The sequence below is a fragment of the Pseudorasbora parva genome, chromosome 3 (genome assembly GCF_024679245.1).
Source record: "Pseudorasbora parva isolate DD20220531a chromosome 3, ASM2467924v1, whole genome shotgun sequence".
Taxonomy (NCBI): Eukaryota; Metazoa; Chordata; class Actinopteri; order Cypriniformes; family Gobionidae; genus Pseudorasbora; species Pseudorasbora parva.
This window is the reverse complement of record NC_090174.1, coordinates 40,267,369-40,284,219: the sequence shown is the minus strand read 5'-3', so window position 1 is coordinate 40,284,219 and position 16,851 is coordinate 40,267,369. Positions and strand designations below refer to the sequence as shown.

The 16,851-nt window shown below is 37.5% G+C and overlaps 1 long non-coding RNA gene across 1 annotated transcript in view; it reads left to right on the top strand.

Moving 5' to 3' along the window:
• The window catches only part of LOC137071131 (uncharacterized), a 68,085-nt gene extending 51,467 nt beyond the window's left edge, over window positions 1-16,618 (top strand). Inside the window, exons 3-4 of the long non-coding RNA XR_010904392.1 lie at window positions 13,432-13,478; window positions 14,874-16,618. This is a non-coding gene — a long non-coding RNA (uncharacterized lncRNA). The remainder of the gene's footprint in view (window positions 1-13,431; window positions 13,479-14,873) is intronic.
• The last annotated feature ends 233 nt before the right edge of the window (window positions 16,619-16,851 follow it).

The following is a 16,851-nucleotide window of genomic DNA, read 5'->3' as shown; positions in this document are numbered from 1 at the left end:
TGAGAGGGGCACTTTTGATTAATTTTCAAAAAGGGCAGGGGCTCAAAGCCCTCCCCTCTGCAGTGCAGTTGCCTGGTGTGTGTAACGTGTCCATGGTCCTGACTCCTGTCACGCAATGCTGCGAAATCTCCGACAGGACTTTAACAGTCTAACGTTACAGTGAATGAGAGTTTGAGCCGAAACGAACGCACAGGCCATAGTGTGACATCCGTTAACCTAGTGTAAACATAGATGACGTCACAGGTTTTTCTCTAAAAGAAAGAACGTAGCCTTCGTTTGTATGGCACGGGCAATTTATATATTTACAATACTTACTAAAATATATTTCATATTATTTTATTACTGTTGTATTAGTTGTTTGAAGAGTAAAAAAAGAAATTGGTCGGTCTTAAAGCCAATTTACAACCGGCAAATCGGTTGGACTAAAATAAAAAAAAAAAAAAAAATTGAGTCGGCCCTAAATTGACAGGGTCGGTCGGGTTACGGCAAACAAGAATATTTTTAAGGATGGCCTAATATAAGAATATCCTGTAAGTTTCAAAGCTGAAAACTTCTTTGTTAGTCAAAGAAATGCTTTTATAGACACCAGTGTGCTTATCTGTACGTCATTGTGTGTGTTTTGGGCTGTGTGTTTTCCAGACGAGCTACCAAAATGGCGAGTGAATCTCAAGTAGTGCAATAATATTCCTTTCTTGATCTGCGCTGTTTAATCTTTCTTCACTTGACATTTGAAGGGCGTGCGCAGTTTGTGCTTGTATTCACCAATCGGGCGGGCCATGTAATACAAAAATAATATTCCAATCAATCGCAGGTGGATGAGAAAGAAACCATTGTGTTTGTTTGATAGATATGTTTACAAGCCCTATGGTCGAGAGAATCATTCTGGTTGCCGTATATATTTATATATATACGGCTTTTACAGCTCAGAACTGTATTGAGAGTTGATAGACGACACCCGCGGCAGATTAGATGTGCTGCCGCTAGAATGCGTCTAGATTTCTAGGCTAACGCCTGCGTGCTTCAGAAATAGAACGACAGGAGGAGGATATCCATAAGATACTAAGTGCAGATCACGCCAGTATTTTATACTACCCCCCCCCCCCCTCCTTTTTTTTTGAACATTGGGGACATTCAGAAACTTCAGAAACTCTAATCCTAAAGGAGCGTATTTGGCACAGAAATATGTCATGAAATACTCTGAATCCAACTCAGAGTTTATCAGTGTCAATAAGCCAGAATGCATGTAATAGCATTAGACCACCCCTTAAGAACATGAATGTGATCTTATGACGTCTATGTATTTTGTACTATATGTACACTGATGTATTATATAGTCATTGTAATACATGTATATTTCTGGAGTAAGCCAATAAGCTATCTTTAGAAAATAATAAATAATCTTTAGAATAAAGTTAATCTAAACATTTATTTTTAAAATATTGTATCCTGTGCTTTTTGTGCCTTTGTTTTTTATCTTCAGATATTAGATTTTATATAGAGTTTTATCTACAGTAGCTGTTTGTTAGTGTAAAAGGTCTGCAAAGTTTCAAAGATCAAAGTGTTCAATAAATGGAGTTATTGTCTCCCAAATGAAAGAACCGATTCAGAGCTGCCTGAAATGCGTCGTCAAGAAATCCACTCTTACTTCTCGCACAAATCTACGTAGGTTTGTAACATAGTCCTTATTTGAGTCCCCATGAACAACATGACCCACCCTCAAGCACTGTTATAGCTGAGGCCTGGAAAGTTTGGTTAGCTCTGTCGACATGTTGAGAAGATGCTGTTTTCTGCACCATGAAAGTTTACTATGTATGAACTTTCAAAGGTTGTTATTGACATGGTAAAACTGCCACCAACGTTATTGTTCGTATCACTGTGTACAAGTGATGAGGAACACTGTTTGGCAATGGTAAGGGCCATTTCATTTCCGTCACGTGCAGTAAACCAAATTTATCTAACCTAATCTAGAATTAAACTTGGATGCATGTAAACCTATTGAAGGAGACCTCAAAACAAAGTAAAAAACTTTTAAAATAGCATAATATATAGGGAAACTATTAATAGGGGCACTTTAATTTTGAGTTTTTACATTTAGCACATTCAGTTATGTCTGTCAATTGCACCTTAAAAGAAAACAAACATGCAATAGACAAATAAATACACACAGAAGCGTCATGCCCCAAGCTTGTTGGTTAGAAGCAGTAGTGTACCACTAAACTAATACATTTACAGAACTACTAAGTTACTAAAAAAGTGTTATTTCTTCTTCCCCCATGTCTTTTCTCAGTACATTTCATTCTTCCTCTCTCTCACATGCACACGCGCTGCATTTGCAGTGGACTTTGGACTGTACCAGATGGCTTCTGCTCTGCTACAGGACTCTGAGAGGGGAGGGCAGGAGAGCAGAGCAGAGGAAGGTGGGGGGTGGAAGAGTATGCAGAAAAGTGGCAGTGGTCTTTTCACTGAGCGTTTGTGTCTGGAGCGCTCACTAGCTGCTACCTCTCTCTCTCTCTCTCTCTCTCTCTCTCTCTCTCTCTCTCTCTCTCTCTCTCTCTCTCTCTCTCGCGCGCGCGCTCTTGCTGTTATTGTTGCTCAGGTTGGAGGTTGAAACTGGATTTTACTGACTCATAAAGGAAAGAAAGTAAAGTGAAATAGAGGAGCAGAGCAGTGTGCATGTTTTTTAGATATCTCTGTTTGATTATAAAGAACAGTCCTGAAACGGAACGGACGGCTGAAGTTGTGGAGTAGTGGGTAAGTAGGTCTCTGGAGTCTGGCTGAGTGCCGTGTGTGTGTATGCGTTTGTGAGGTTAAGTTTTGATACCATGAGCATGTTTTTCTCAGTACAGTTTTTCACTTCATGGCAATAGGAGGGTCTAAAGTTAGCACACAGGTTTTTTTCATCCAAGCGTAGCGATTTAAATGTCAAAAATGTAACCCGTATTCCACTTTGGGAGGCTTACGATCAGTTTAGAAGGTTAAAACGACTATATTTCTGCAGACAAGAATGTTTGATTTGCATGTACATACTTGATAGAAGTACTGTTGTCTACAATGTAAAATCTGTAAAAGTGAGAAATATTGGGAACCGTGTGCATGTGCTGCATGTGAGTTATGCTATATACTTGAATGAATATCCTACAAGTCTGTATGCATACATGAATGTGTGTCGTATACTCATCTGAAATGTTTGCATGCGTGTTATGGGTGTGTATTAATCCTAACGGAGCGGTTGCTGCAGTGTATGATGGACTCAACTGCCGTATTTTTCCTTGTCTGTCTCCTTTGTTCAGACGTCCAGACATCTACTGCATCCAGAAATAGTCTCTCTTTCTCTCCCTAGTGTTTTGAGGGGGCAAACACACAGAGACATAGTTTCAGACGGCTTCAAAGCAGTTCCTCACAGCTGTCTGATATGCTGTCGACTGATTGATAAGCCAAGCGATGCAAGAAAAAGCTCTGATTTGTTCTTATCACTCCCTAATCCATACAAGCGCTCATCAATTACATTCTAAATGGCTTGAGTTGTTTATGCTTATGCTGCATTAGCAATGTGTGCACATTGCACAGCCTGCAAAAGTTGTCGGGTAACTTTCTGCACAAGCATGCGTGGGTTCAGAGGTGGTTGGGTGGTAATCTGCCCTAGAGTTTGAAAATATACACCATGTCCAAAAGGATATCCTGAAGGGAAACCACCTAAAATAGTTTTTTAACTTCATTTCAATCTCTTATCGCAATTTTTGTGCTTATGGAGACTGAACGAATCTGTGGGTGAAAAACTAATCAACGACAGAAAGAAAACAGAGTGAACAATGCAGAAAGGGAGGTAGAGATATAGTCCGAGAATGAGGGAGAGAAAAGGGCTTACTAAGAAGAGAGACACATGCGGTCTTTGCATGCCGTGCATTCTTAGTGGCTGACCCCTATGGAAAATAACAACAGGCACATGTGAAGGTCATTCAGTCATCATCCTCCTCCTGCTGGTCATATAGTGGACTTTTAACTCTTGCTTCGTTCACAAATCTGTCTGTCAGCACTTGATGAAACCGTCAACTCAAGTCTTCATTGCTTTATTCGGTGACACTAAAAGAGAATGTGAAAAAAGGGCCAAAATCAAACCGAGGCTGCATCTGTGATTTAAAAAGTGTTTCTTTTTGTGTCTGATTCAGTCTTATCTCCTCCCTTTCCTCCTCTTTTTAATCTGATTAGTTCTCATGTTTTTGCTCAGCTGGCTCATACCAAGGAGCGAGAGGTCACGATGACTCCCATTGTGTTTGTGAAAGGAGACGATGAGGTCATGAGGGACTTTGGTCCTTCAGAGGTCAAAGTTCAGATTACGGGCAGGCTGTGTTGTTGGTTGGATGCTGTTTTGAGTGGCTAAACTGATGACTGATGAAGATGACAACTGGAGAACCCATTAGATTAGATTAGATTTACTATGGATATTTCTTGCAAATCTGAGTTTGTTAGAACGTGAAAATAAACTAAATATTCTACATTTTTCTTGATGAATGAATGATGGTGCAAATGTGTTTTTTATTTGTTGCTGGTGCCTGTGGGATTTTTGTAAGTACTCTCCTCCCCTCCTTACCTTTGCTCTACTTCTGTCTTCATGCGCTATTACGCAATGTCTAAAGATTTCACACTCTGCCTTGTAAAAAATAAATAATTTAAACCACAGTGTTCATATATAATTAATGAGAAATCATCTGCTTATATGATCTAAATTAACTATTGATATTTAAAAAGAACCATGTGATCATCTGCTGAGGTTTATGAACACAGTTATGTCAGTTTCTTGAGAAAACTGAGGTCTGATCATGTCATGGCACTAGCGTCCATTTAGTTAAATAATTTTAATTTTACATGTCAGGCTCCGTGAGAGAAATTGCAAGCACTGCTGAGTTCACCACAAGATTTCAAAATAGTTGTTGATGGAGTGTAACTTTACCTCAGCCAATGACATCGCTCAGAGCTGCTTTAATCCCGCCCACATGTAAACAATGGCATGTTGCCCAGAGCAACTGCCAAAACCGTCATGCCTCATGTGAACTGACCGAAAGTGCCTTTTCCCACCTCTCCCCCCCTTCTCTCTCTCTTTCTCTCCTTTCTTTCTCTGCTGTATTCTATTACTCTTGCTCTCTGTTGTTAGTTCATAGGAAGAGAAAGAAAGAGTTGCACCTGTAACCAATGCACTATTGTTTGGGCACATGTACAGTTGTACTTGCTTTGATTAAACAAACAAAATACTATTGTATTTTTTAATTGTATTATTAGCTCAATTTAATGATGTTATCCACTTTTTAATCCTTTGAGGGTTCATTAATTGTGGTCACCTTTTATAAAAACAAAACAAAAAAACAAGCATCATATTGCTCAATCCATAATTAGCAAGTGCTTTGCATTTTGCTTGCTAAATTCAGAAGAGAAGAATGTGCCGACTGAAGCTCAACTCTCAGCACATGTAAAGTTAGTTGACGGTCCTGTGCATTAAATTCAGTTCTCAACTTATAAATGCAAAGGAGCGTATGAGATTGAGCTAGATGAAGTCTGACAGTCTGTATTTAAATTAGGGTGTGTCAGCTAGAAGGGCAGCAATGCTGAAAATACATTGAGGACTGTATCTGGTTTTCAATTTGCCATTATGACAAATCCCAGATGTTTAGTTTCTATATGATCTGAAACTGAACAGAGCATTCAGCTTTTTTTAATTCTTTTTATTTTATTTATAAAGTTTATTTGACCAAGTATACAGTTACAAATGTGTTCAAATTATTTGTTTTATCTTAAAGTTCCCCTTGGTTCGAACAGAGCTAGGAAAAATGCTTTAAATATAATGCTGCTTATGCTTGGAATAATTTACAAAACATTTTAAAGCTTACTATGCTTCCATCACTAAACAAGTTTAAGTTACTTTTAACAGAGTATGTGTTTTATCCTTTGGTAAATTGCTGTTGTGATCCTTGATTGTGTTTTACTGTTTTGATGTGTATCTGTATATGTTATTGTTGCTGCTTTCTTTGTCAGGTCACTCATGTAAAAGATTTTAATCTCAAAAAAAAGTTTGAGTTTAACTTGGTTAAAAAGATTATATTGTAAACATTAAAATAAATTAACTTTAACATATATTTAAAATGTAATTTCCAAACTGAAACCATAATTTCTCAATTCAGAGATCAATAAATTATACATTTTATTTTTAATGTTGCAATCTTTTTCAGGATTCTTTGAATAGAAAGTTTAAAAGAACAGCAATTTTTGAAATATAAATATTTTGTAGCATTAACAATGTATACTTTTCTGAACAATTCATCCTTGTTGAATAAGCCTTAATTTCTTTAGAAAAAAGACGGTATTGTGGCTTACATTTGTAGTTAATCTAAGATCGTATACTTAAAAAAAGTTAAAGTGACACAACATATTAAGTACCATATGCCACAATAACATGATGTCTATTGGCTAAAAACAAGCATTAATGAAATAAGTAGCTGACAGATGTAAGAGCCGTAGATCGGGAGGAGTATTTGGAAGAAAACAGAACAGATAAACAGAAAGCAAGACTTTGATTCTGACACAGTTAGTCGTGCTGAAGAAAAAGAGAGAGTGAGACAGAGATGCCTTGGGCTAAGTCTGACCCAGCTGTGTAAAAATACCATCTATTTTTTCATACACTCTCACACACTCTCGTCTACTAAAGATACTGTTTATCTCCCTGTGCCTCCAACCAAAACAGGGACACAACTCTCCATCCAGAAATAGATCAGAAGTAGTGTTCTGTAAATTACACTATAGAGAGAGTCCTGACAGTGTTCTTATAGGTTTGGTTGTTTTTTTTTCTTATTAGGTTATATGGGTATTGAGGAGAAGGCTGCTGCTATGGTGAGAAAAATATTTTCCCTTACTACAATTATTCTAGAGTTGCTACAGAGTTTGGAATAGTGCATCTACATGCATCCCAGAATAGTCCAAAGAATGACAGGAAGTGGGTTGCCACAGTTGCAGGGGTCAGGCAGGGTCAGCTCTGTGTGACTGGAGACTGGAATAATAGAGTTTGAGCAGCTTATACTGGTACACGCTCACAGCTACTTTGGGACATTTGACAAATGGTGTGACAAGAACACACAGTTCTTCACTTCTCCTTTGCTCTTTATTCATAGAACTCAGGCATGTGTATACTTATGGTTGTGCATTATAGGCTTTAGTAATGCAAATTTTCACATATGAAAATATGTTCTGACAGTCACGCAAATGAGTGTTTTGTATTGTAAAACGTTTCCCTTTTGCTGTTGATGTATGTCTTTTTTTCTGTTTTCAATACACAATGACAATTGAGAGAAACATCAAGAGGTTTTTTTTCAAAGCTCTGAAAAACTTTCTGTAATTAGATGTATTGGTACCATGCATTATTGAAAACATTCTTTTTTTTTATTTATTGTACATTATGTTAATTTCTCTTATTTTACATCATGATTAGCTGTGCTGTCATCTAACAGTCAAAGTTCTTTAATCTTTAAAAACACTTTTTCCATATTTCATATATATATTACATATTTCCATATTGTGCATTATGATGAACTTGTAGCATTAAAAATTATTGAATATCCTTATCAAGAAGATTTTTTTTTATCAATTTGAATGTGCGCTTTGGTTTTATTAAAGCCTCCGTTTTGTCTTAGATGTTTCTACTAAAAGGTATTTCCTTGTGAGAAAATAATTGAAATCACTGACTTTTTAATGTTTTAACAAATCTTTGCAGTTTGTGACCCTCTTCTAAAATTTAGATACTACCAGTTAACTACTAGCTACTAGTATAACTACTAGCTGCAAACTTGAGAAAACAAAATAGCTCTCAATTTAATCTCAAGCTGTCTGGAAGAACAACTATTACATTCTTATATACTATTCTATACATGTTAAAGAGCTCTAATTTCTTTTCTTTTCAGTGAGAAACACAGACAACAGCGAAACGAATTGGAAATAGCCCACTCCCGGGTTTTGTTCCTGCAGCACTGCTTTAGGGAGGTGCCACAGAACACGTTCCAGGCGTTCTTCTGTGTAGTAAATCCAACCACAGAGAGAAATCACATTCCAGTGTTAATTCATGGCTTAATTTCGGTAAATTAAATGGTCTCTGAAATGTCAGGGCACAGCACATGCTTTAGAAACATCTGTTTATGACATTCTTGTGCAAGTCTTTCGTGTTCCCTTTGTCATGCAGCTGAAAAGATTTATTTTGCCGATCTGAACCATTCACCTTGTCTTTGTTCACGTTATCCAGCAGAAATGTCTCTTAACACAACGTTAGACTTTAAGCATTTCTTAGCAAAACATGAGTGTCTCTCTGTGTACATTACACATGACAGAATGAGACTGTATATGAAAGTCAGTTAAAGCGGTTGAAGAAAGCTAAGAGACCGGCTGTGTTTATTATACTTTCATATGTAGAAGTTCAGAGCCATGTAGCACACAAAACATGCACTGTACTCAACTGGACTGCTGTTCACAAAACGCTACTTCTGTAACGTACATGTCGATGTCGACAGTTTAGTACAGTTTGTATTTCTGAGGGAAATAATATTCAATGAGAAAAGAAATACAGTGGGAATTGATCGGATGATAAAAAATGTTACAGACCAGAATAAATGTTTGCTAAAGCAGCTATTTTTCTGTTTGTTAACATTATACAATAGCTTGCAAGGTGTTAGTGACATGAGCAGAAAGAGAAAGTTAAGAAGTTTTAGAAGGAATAATATATATATATATATTATATATATATATATATATATAATATTCATAGTACAAAGACTGTTTTTTTATTTTTTATTTTTTTATTTTTTTATAAATAATAACATGCTCTAATAAATCACTCATAATAAGATCAGGAGCATGCATTAAAAAATAGATAGAATACATTATTCTGCCCATAGTTAGACCTCTCTGGTTGAAGAGACATCTGGAATAGTTTGTTTCTCAAAATGCTTCCTATTTTCAGTCTGAAAATATGACAAAATGTGAGACTGGAAACCCAACTCCCCTTATGACATAAATTGCAGTGGTAACTGAGAAGCCAGAATGCCAGTAACAATGAAAGAGCTGTGGGATCTCTTGAACAGGTAAATGACTGAGGTGTCCGTTCTCAAGCCAGAAAGAGAAAGAACAGGTCTGGAATGTAGCTTGACAGGAACATTTATGTTGATACAGTTTCAGGACATCTGGCCGCAGTTCCATTGAGCAACTCTTTTGAGGGATATTTTTATTTTATTTTTTCACCATTAACTGGACATCTAGAGGCACAGAATGTCTCTTTCTTGACCAAAATATATTTTAGAGGACAATCGGTGTCTAGGATAGTTTTCCTTTAGAACTGTTTTATGTGCTTGTTCTAAATTCAAACCTACTCCATTTTCAGCATGATCAGTGTTTTATAATAGACATATGACTTCACCCTAACGGATGGAAATTATGTTTTTACTAGCGCAATAATTAGCAGGGGGTCCGTGTTTTCCCTGCATTTGTCTGCTGCTCAGGAAAGGAAGGAGCCAAACATGTGCATGTATGTATATGTGTGTGTGCTAGGCAGTGTCACATGGTGAAGGCATGTGTGTTTCCTCCCAGAGAGGCCTCCGCTAAGTGTATGTGTACGCATATGTGTACGTATATGAATGAACTTGTTGCACTGCAGCAGCAGGGTCACAGGGTGCAGCGTTTTCAGAGCAGCACTGTATGTTTACAGTGCTCATGCACATACATTCAGAGACATACATTAACATACTCACCTACCCAGAGAGGCCTCTTAGGGTGGAAACCCAGTTCATTCCCTCTGAAAACCCACAGCTGTTTTGTGCAATTTGGTTCTTTGTGTTGTCCCCTTGTAATATTCTGGGTTCAGTACAAGTTATTCTCAATCACTGCATTTGTTGCATAATGTTGATTAAAAATGTTAACTTTTATTCTATGTTGCACTTTTGCATTTAGATACAGTTGAAGTAAATGGAGGCAATTTTTGAGGTTTAAAAAAAGTGATGCTTAATTTTATAAGAGCAATTATTTAGTTAAAACGTGTGTATTATTTGAGCTTTAAAGTTGTTGTTGTTGTGGGGTTTACAGTCCTGTTTACAGCCCAGTTTCCTGTTTTTTTTTCTCAAAATGAAATCATGTTAACATGTGGTGTTTACTTCATGATCATATTGGAACAGTGAGTATTTAATTTAGAAATATTTTGTGGTAATCAACATTATGCAACAAGTTTTGTCAATTGAGCTTAACTTTGATAATGTACACAACAGCATTTTTATATTTAGAGTAAAATGGTGAGTTAGAAATATTAATCCTTAGTGTGTGCCAACTGCAATGTAAATCTGTACAGTAAGATAACCTTACTGAAACAGTAAAGCTACAGGCAATGTTTTTGGTTAGTTCATTTTAACTAATGCATAAACTATTGTTGCACTTTTAGCATGAATAGATTATCAATGTGGGTGTTAAAATTAATGCTAAACAGAGGTGTTCATGGTTAGCTCATGTTATTTATTGCATTAACTAATGTTAACTCATATAACCTTATTGTTAGGTATGATGAATACAATTCTCAAGCGTTTAAATCTGTCCAATGATTTTGAACTCTTTGAACTAATTTGAAACAACTAAAGTCTAATTAATCAATGCATAGTTTTCTGAAAATTTGTGGAGTAAAAAAATAACTTTTATAAAAGATAAATTATAAAAGTCTTAAGAGAAAAAAGAAAGGACAACTACAGGGAAAATGGAGACATGAGAGACATACATTTAGACTGTAGTGAAATACAGAAACAGTCAGACTGTCAAAGGCTCTATTGTCTTTACTTTGCTCTGTGCTCAAGACATCCGCATAGTTGTACCTCTCTATGGGGCCTTTGCACAGCTGTGTGTGCATGCGCGGGCGTTCTCTTACGCAGTATGGGTTACAGTGTAACTGTGTCAGTGTTTTCTCTAGGAAGAGTGTTTGTCTTACAGGCTGCTGGAGAGGTCCTTTTGTTTAACTTGGTGAAGAGGATTATCCTCAGTGAAAGCCCACAACGGTGCTGTTCGCTTACACTATGGTGTAGTCAATGTGCTTGTAGAGTATGCACACTTGTGTGAGCGCAAATGTCACTGTGTCTGCAAGTTTGTTTAGTGCCTACGCTTCAAGGAAAAGCAAGCGGTGGCCCCGCTCGGTTATTACAGTTATTAGCTGTGTTTACGTCCAAGTTGAGAAATTAATTTAGGTGAGAAGGAATGTCGCAAAAACTGTTTGCACATTTTAAAAAAAAAAGTGACATTTCATGCCCCACGCTCGAGAGAACAAAATCATCACTTCTGTGGAAATTGGCTACCTCCTCTCAGAACTGTTTGCCAAACATTTTATGGCCTGGCTTTGGCTCCAACATTTCTAAATGACAAGAAATATATTTTCTTGTTGTTCTCTGAGCAAATTATTTAGTTCTACAAAGTTGTTGAGGCAAAGATCCGAGACTTTTGTGATGCTAATTTAGGAATTTATTCGGCAAATGGGTTATCGTGGACAATATGCTTATCTTCTTACCAAAAATACTTTAAACACCTGAAGCAAGCATATTTTATATACTTTTTAAAATTCATTTAGGTATTTTCAAGTAATATTTTTAATGTAGTGTCCCTAAATTCACAAAAACATGGAAACCTGTTGTATTGTCCCCCCAGATTCTTGTCATAGGTTAAATTTTCTTATAGCTTTTTCATTGTTTCTCCCCAAAAGAACAAAAAGCTGCCTTAGTGTATGAACAATATTGCACCCTGGTCTTTTTAAGATATGGAAGCATATAAACATATGGATGTTTTTTTTCATAGTTTTGTTTAATATATGGTAAATGTGGCTCCCGTGAAGTTTTTCTTTGTTTGTTGTTTCTCCCAAAAACTGTCCCATACCTGCTTTCCTGTAAAGGATCACAAATCAGTATTCACAAGCTCCCCCCCCCCCTTTTTTTTTTCTCTCACTAATAACTCAACTCACAGTGCCACATAATCAATTGCACTGAACCTGAAGACCTCAGATCCTTGGTCATAGTTCAGAATTCTGTGTAAAGGAGAGTCTGTGAAACAATATTGCCCTCTTCTGGGAAGAGAGAGGAGAAAAGGGCAGAATAAGGCCAGCAACAGATCAGAGACACTGCTTTAAGAGGAATAGAAAGCATTGCAGCAGATGTGCTCTTATAATAGCCCCCATGGAAGCGAAACACTAAACCAAAATAGTGAAATCCAAACAGGTTAAATCCATCTTCAGGAAAGTAACACAAAATTGAGGTCATCCCCACCCTCTTCTGCACACTTGTTTGGCTTGTAGTCATTTTTTGATCATCTCTTTTTAATCATTCATTGAACTTTTATTCATGATTTTAGGAAGCAAAAAACTAAATGTAGCTCATGAATTAGTCACAGTACAACTGACAACAGACATTCACAATTTGCTCAGCGTCTCTCTCTCTCTCTCTCTCTCTCTCTCTCTCTCTCTCTCTCTCTCTCTCTCTCTCTCTCACTCACACACACACACACACACACACACTTTTTACTCATGTGCATTGGTAGAAATGGAGCTGTCTGGCGCCATGGCAACCAATGCGGATATCCACCCTGATTCCCACCCCCTTCCTCATCAGAAAGAGAGAAAGTGCACGATATAACGTTAATTAAAATGGAAGGGGGGGGGGGGGGGTGTAAGCATAGCTTCTACAAGAAAAAAGGTTAGACTTTGACTACAATGCAAATAAAAAGGAAATGAGACAAATCCGGATTTCTGTTCTGTGCTGCCAGAAGTTGAATGAAGTTTGTGAAATGAAGTCCAATGTAATTACACAGGTTTTTCAAAAATTTGACACAATGCCAAATAATGACAAACTGCAATTTACAAGTAGAGAAATATATTGCCTACATTTATATATTGTTTTCTTTCTTTTAATATTCTTTTATTTAACGATTACCTTACCCACTTTTGCTTTGGCAATAAAAATGTATAAATATTTGTCATGCATGAAGCACAAGGAAAAACTGAAACATTAAGACACACACACACACACACACACACACTCACACACACACACAGGAAAAGCACCAACATGATCTAAACAGGGCGTCAGGCCGGGGCATCTGAGGACAACGTGGGAGGGAGGAAAGCAGGAGGGAGGGACTAAGGTAGATTTAGAACAGGAGAAAAGAATAATTCCAGAGTACACAGAGAAATAAATGAAGGGATCGAGAGAGATTGTGGCTGAGTGAGAGATGGGGTTAGAGTAAAGATCATGACGTGCCTATGTCAGCCAAAGGCATTGAGTTCAGAAATTATCCAAAGTGACTCTCCTGAGACATGCAGTTTAAATATATATATTTTAAGGTTTGACTAATATTCTTTCACTAAACTGAGGTATTTTTGTATGTCCCTTACAGATGAACCTGCAAATTCAAGATGGAATTGAATATTTTCTACAGAAGAGGTAAGAGCGATGTGATATGCCTTGATATGCATGTTTGCAGTACTGTATTGAATCTGCAGGTGGCAGACTGTCACAGCAGCATCCTGTTGGAGCTGTCTGTTAAACTGTCTTTAAAACATGACCCAGCAGAACCATGTCATAAAAAGGAGTGGTTGGTGGCACCGCCCCTCCGTAGTCAAACTCATGAGTCAGCCAGATATCATCATCATAATTTGGGTAAAAGAACAGTGGTTTTGCACAGCAGGAGTCCCCTGTCTGATCCTATAGTTGGAAAGGTATTCCACATTCTACAGTCTCTCTTTTTTGTGTAAAAGAGGACTATAATATAGTCTTTAAGAGGACTTAAAGACTATGTGGACAGAATGAACGTGCATTCAATCACTGTACATAATTAGCTTAATATTATAGAAGCTTTTTTCCACATGAGAGTAAAAAATTAAAAGATAATTGTGGAAAGATAGTTACATTGTGAGATAGATAACACAAAATGCATTGTTAAAATATATCTTGTAAAAACTGACTGTCGAAGATTTTTATAATCCCACAAAGTTGCGATTGCGAGATATTAAGTCATATGACGTCGCATAGTGAGAGTCACGTTGCAATGAAGTGACATAATTAAAAACACAAGACTTAGCATATCATATTGTGAGTCACATCACACAATATAATTTTGGAATTATGAGAGTCACAGTTGTTATATTGATTAAAAAAAACATAATTAGAAGAAATAAAGATACATTTTGTATTGCAAAATTGGAATTATAAGAAATGCAACAAAATTATATCACAGTCACTGTGGAAAATAAAGTTGCAATTCCAAGACATAAAGTCACAACTGTGAGATATAAAGTCACAGATTGCGAGAAATAGAGATGGATTTATGTGAAACAAAGCTGCAATTGTGAGATGTAGCAAAAGTGAGAAATAAAGTTGTAGTTGTAAAATTTACATCATCATTTTGAAACAAAAAGTTGGTATTATGAGAATAAAGTTGCTATTTGCTCTGAAATGTAACCAGGCATCCATTAAATACTGTGGTCTTAGTAAACCTGTAAAAATATTTGCTTTCTAAAACAAAAGTAATCGTGTCAGGATTCGGCACATCTGTGCATGAAGCAAGAGAAAGAAAACATGACTCAGCAGTCTCCTGGCACCCTCTTAGGGCCAATCTTTGCTGTGGGATAGCTGCCCATGGATGTGCCCGATCAAATAAACCTTAATCTCTAAAGGCCTCCAGGCCAAACAGGCCGGTCCGGCTCCATCTAGTACTCACCAGGCAGGCCGCCAGTCTGCCTGGGTCTTGCTTGCAAAGTCATGCCCACTGCGCCCTCCCTGCAGCGGGTACTGGACCGAGGGGAATGACCCCCGCCCCTCCCTCTTTCTCTTGCCCAGGCCTGTTCGAGATAGCCAATGGTATAACCAACTCGGACGAAGTTAAAGTGGTTCGAGACCAGCTTTCATCCAATCAGAGCACACTGCAGTAGAGCAAGCAGGTGGGTGGGGGTGGAAAGGAGAGAGACAAGGCGAAAGACAAAGGAAACGGAAGATGGAGGGATTGACTTTGCACAGGGGAGAAGAATAGAAATCGAGATGGATGGAGGAGAAAAGAACACGTTTGTCGGAGAGGAAGCTACGAGTATCGACTATTGCTGCACTTAATGATCGCTCTCAAACACTGTTTGTCCAGCACAGTAACAAAGACAATTATCTTCAAAGTGCACACACCCAGACATTAAATTTTGATTTTGAAACATCGGTGTAATTTTTGTAATAACCGTAACTGCCAGTGTTCTTTGAATAGTAACACCCACATTGTGAATTCTGGACCTCAGGGCAGGAGACAGACACACTCCATGCGTCTTCCTGCCAAGATTCGCCAAGTTCACTCACCAGTGAGAAATTGGTTAGTGTAGCAGACTGACTCCTCCGCCTCATATCGCTCATCCTTTTCCAGCCATCAATAGATGGATGACCCAGGCAGACCGGAGGTGATGGAGGAATGAGCAGAGAGCAGAGCTCCCACACACACTGAGAGTCTATCTATACTTCTGTCTGTTTCAGTAGATAAAGGGAAGAGAGTTGATTGAATGAGTTCAGCTGCATTGCTTTGCATTCTGTTTCAAGACTGAAGAAGCCTTCTGTCTGTTCATCTCCATCTTCTCATCTTCTTTGTTCCTTCCTGCTTCCATTTCCTGACCACTGCTGGTCTCCTCACGTCAGCCCCCTCAGACCACCGATGGCTGGTCCCCACGATGTAGATGATCTCAGGTTTATATTACATTGTGGAGACATTTGGTCCCCACAATGTAATATAAACAAGTACGCACACACACACGCAACAAATACAGTAACAATGACTTAAAATAAACGAACGTCCAGTGGGGCAACATTATCTAAAGAAAAAGGTCACGTAAATTGGTGTTTCACAGATAAACTATTAAAAATTAGAACAAATTACACTCTCGGGAAAACAAAGTGGAAAAATTGCACTTTTAGCTTGTCACTAGGGAAGTACTGTCCAAGGTTTGTACCTTATCTACACCTGGTGAATATTGGTACCTTACAATAATAAAATAAGAATATTTTTTTGAGCGTGACAAGCTGTTCCACCCTTAAAGGTAAGTTGTTTTTTTTTACATTTTTTTTTATTATCTCTAGGGTCTTCTGAAAATGCAATCTTACCAGAATAGAATATAATTTTCATATACTCAAGGTTCTGTTTAATTTGAGAAATTTGTTTTGAATGAGAGAACTGCTGCAACTTTAATCAACAGACATCATCACACTTATAAAAAGTCCTAAAAAAACATTTGAATTAGTTAATTAACTTAAAAATCCTTAGTTGCATGTACACCGACATACAATCAGTTGATAGTACCTAATTATCTCAACACCCCCCATACCTTATCTCCCTATCCTGCTGGAATTGCTCATTGATATGAGTATTTATATTGATTGTACCTGCATAACAGGACTCTGTCTCAGTTCATTTACATACTCATAATACAACACATGCAAATAATGTTGTTTTACTGATTCATGACTGCTCAAAAATATCCTGTAAAATGCTGTGTCGGTATTCCCACAATCTGCGCTATGACCAAAAATAATCATCTGCAAGTGATGATTTTGCTAAGATCGCCACTGGAAACAATATAAATTGAGTTTATGAATAAAAATTGTGTGACTTTTATCTGCATGTTGTTAGCCAATCACACACTTTTGTTGTGTTGATGTAATGAGATGGAGGAGCAGCAAAGTTGCAGTGGAAAAAAACACACCGAGGTCGAGTGCCAAAATACGCACAGGGACAGCAAGGATCAGTTTTCCACGTCAGAAATGCATGTCAAAACGAAAAATATCAGGCTTT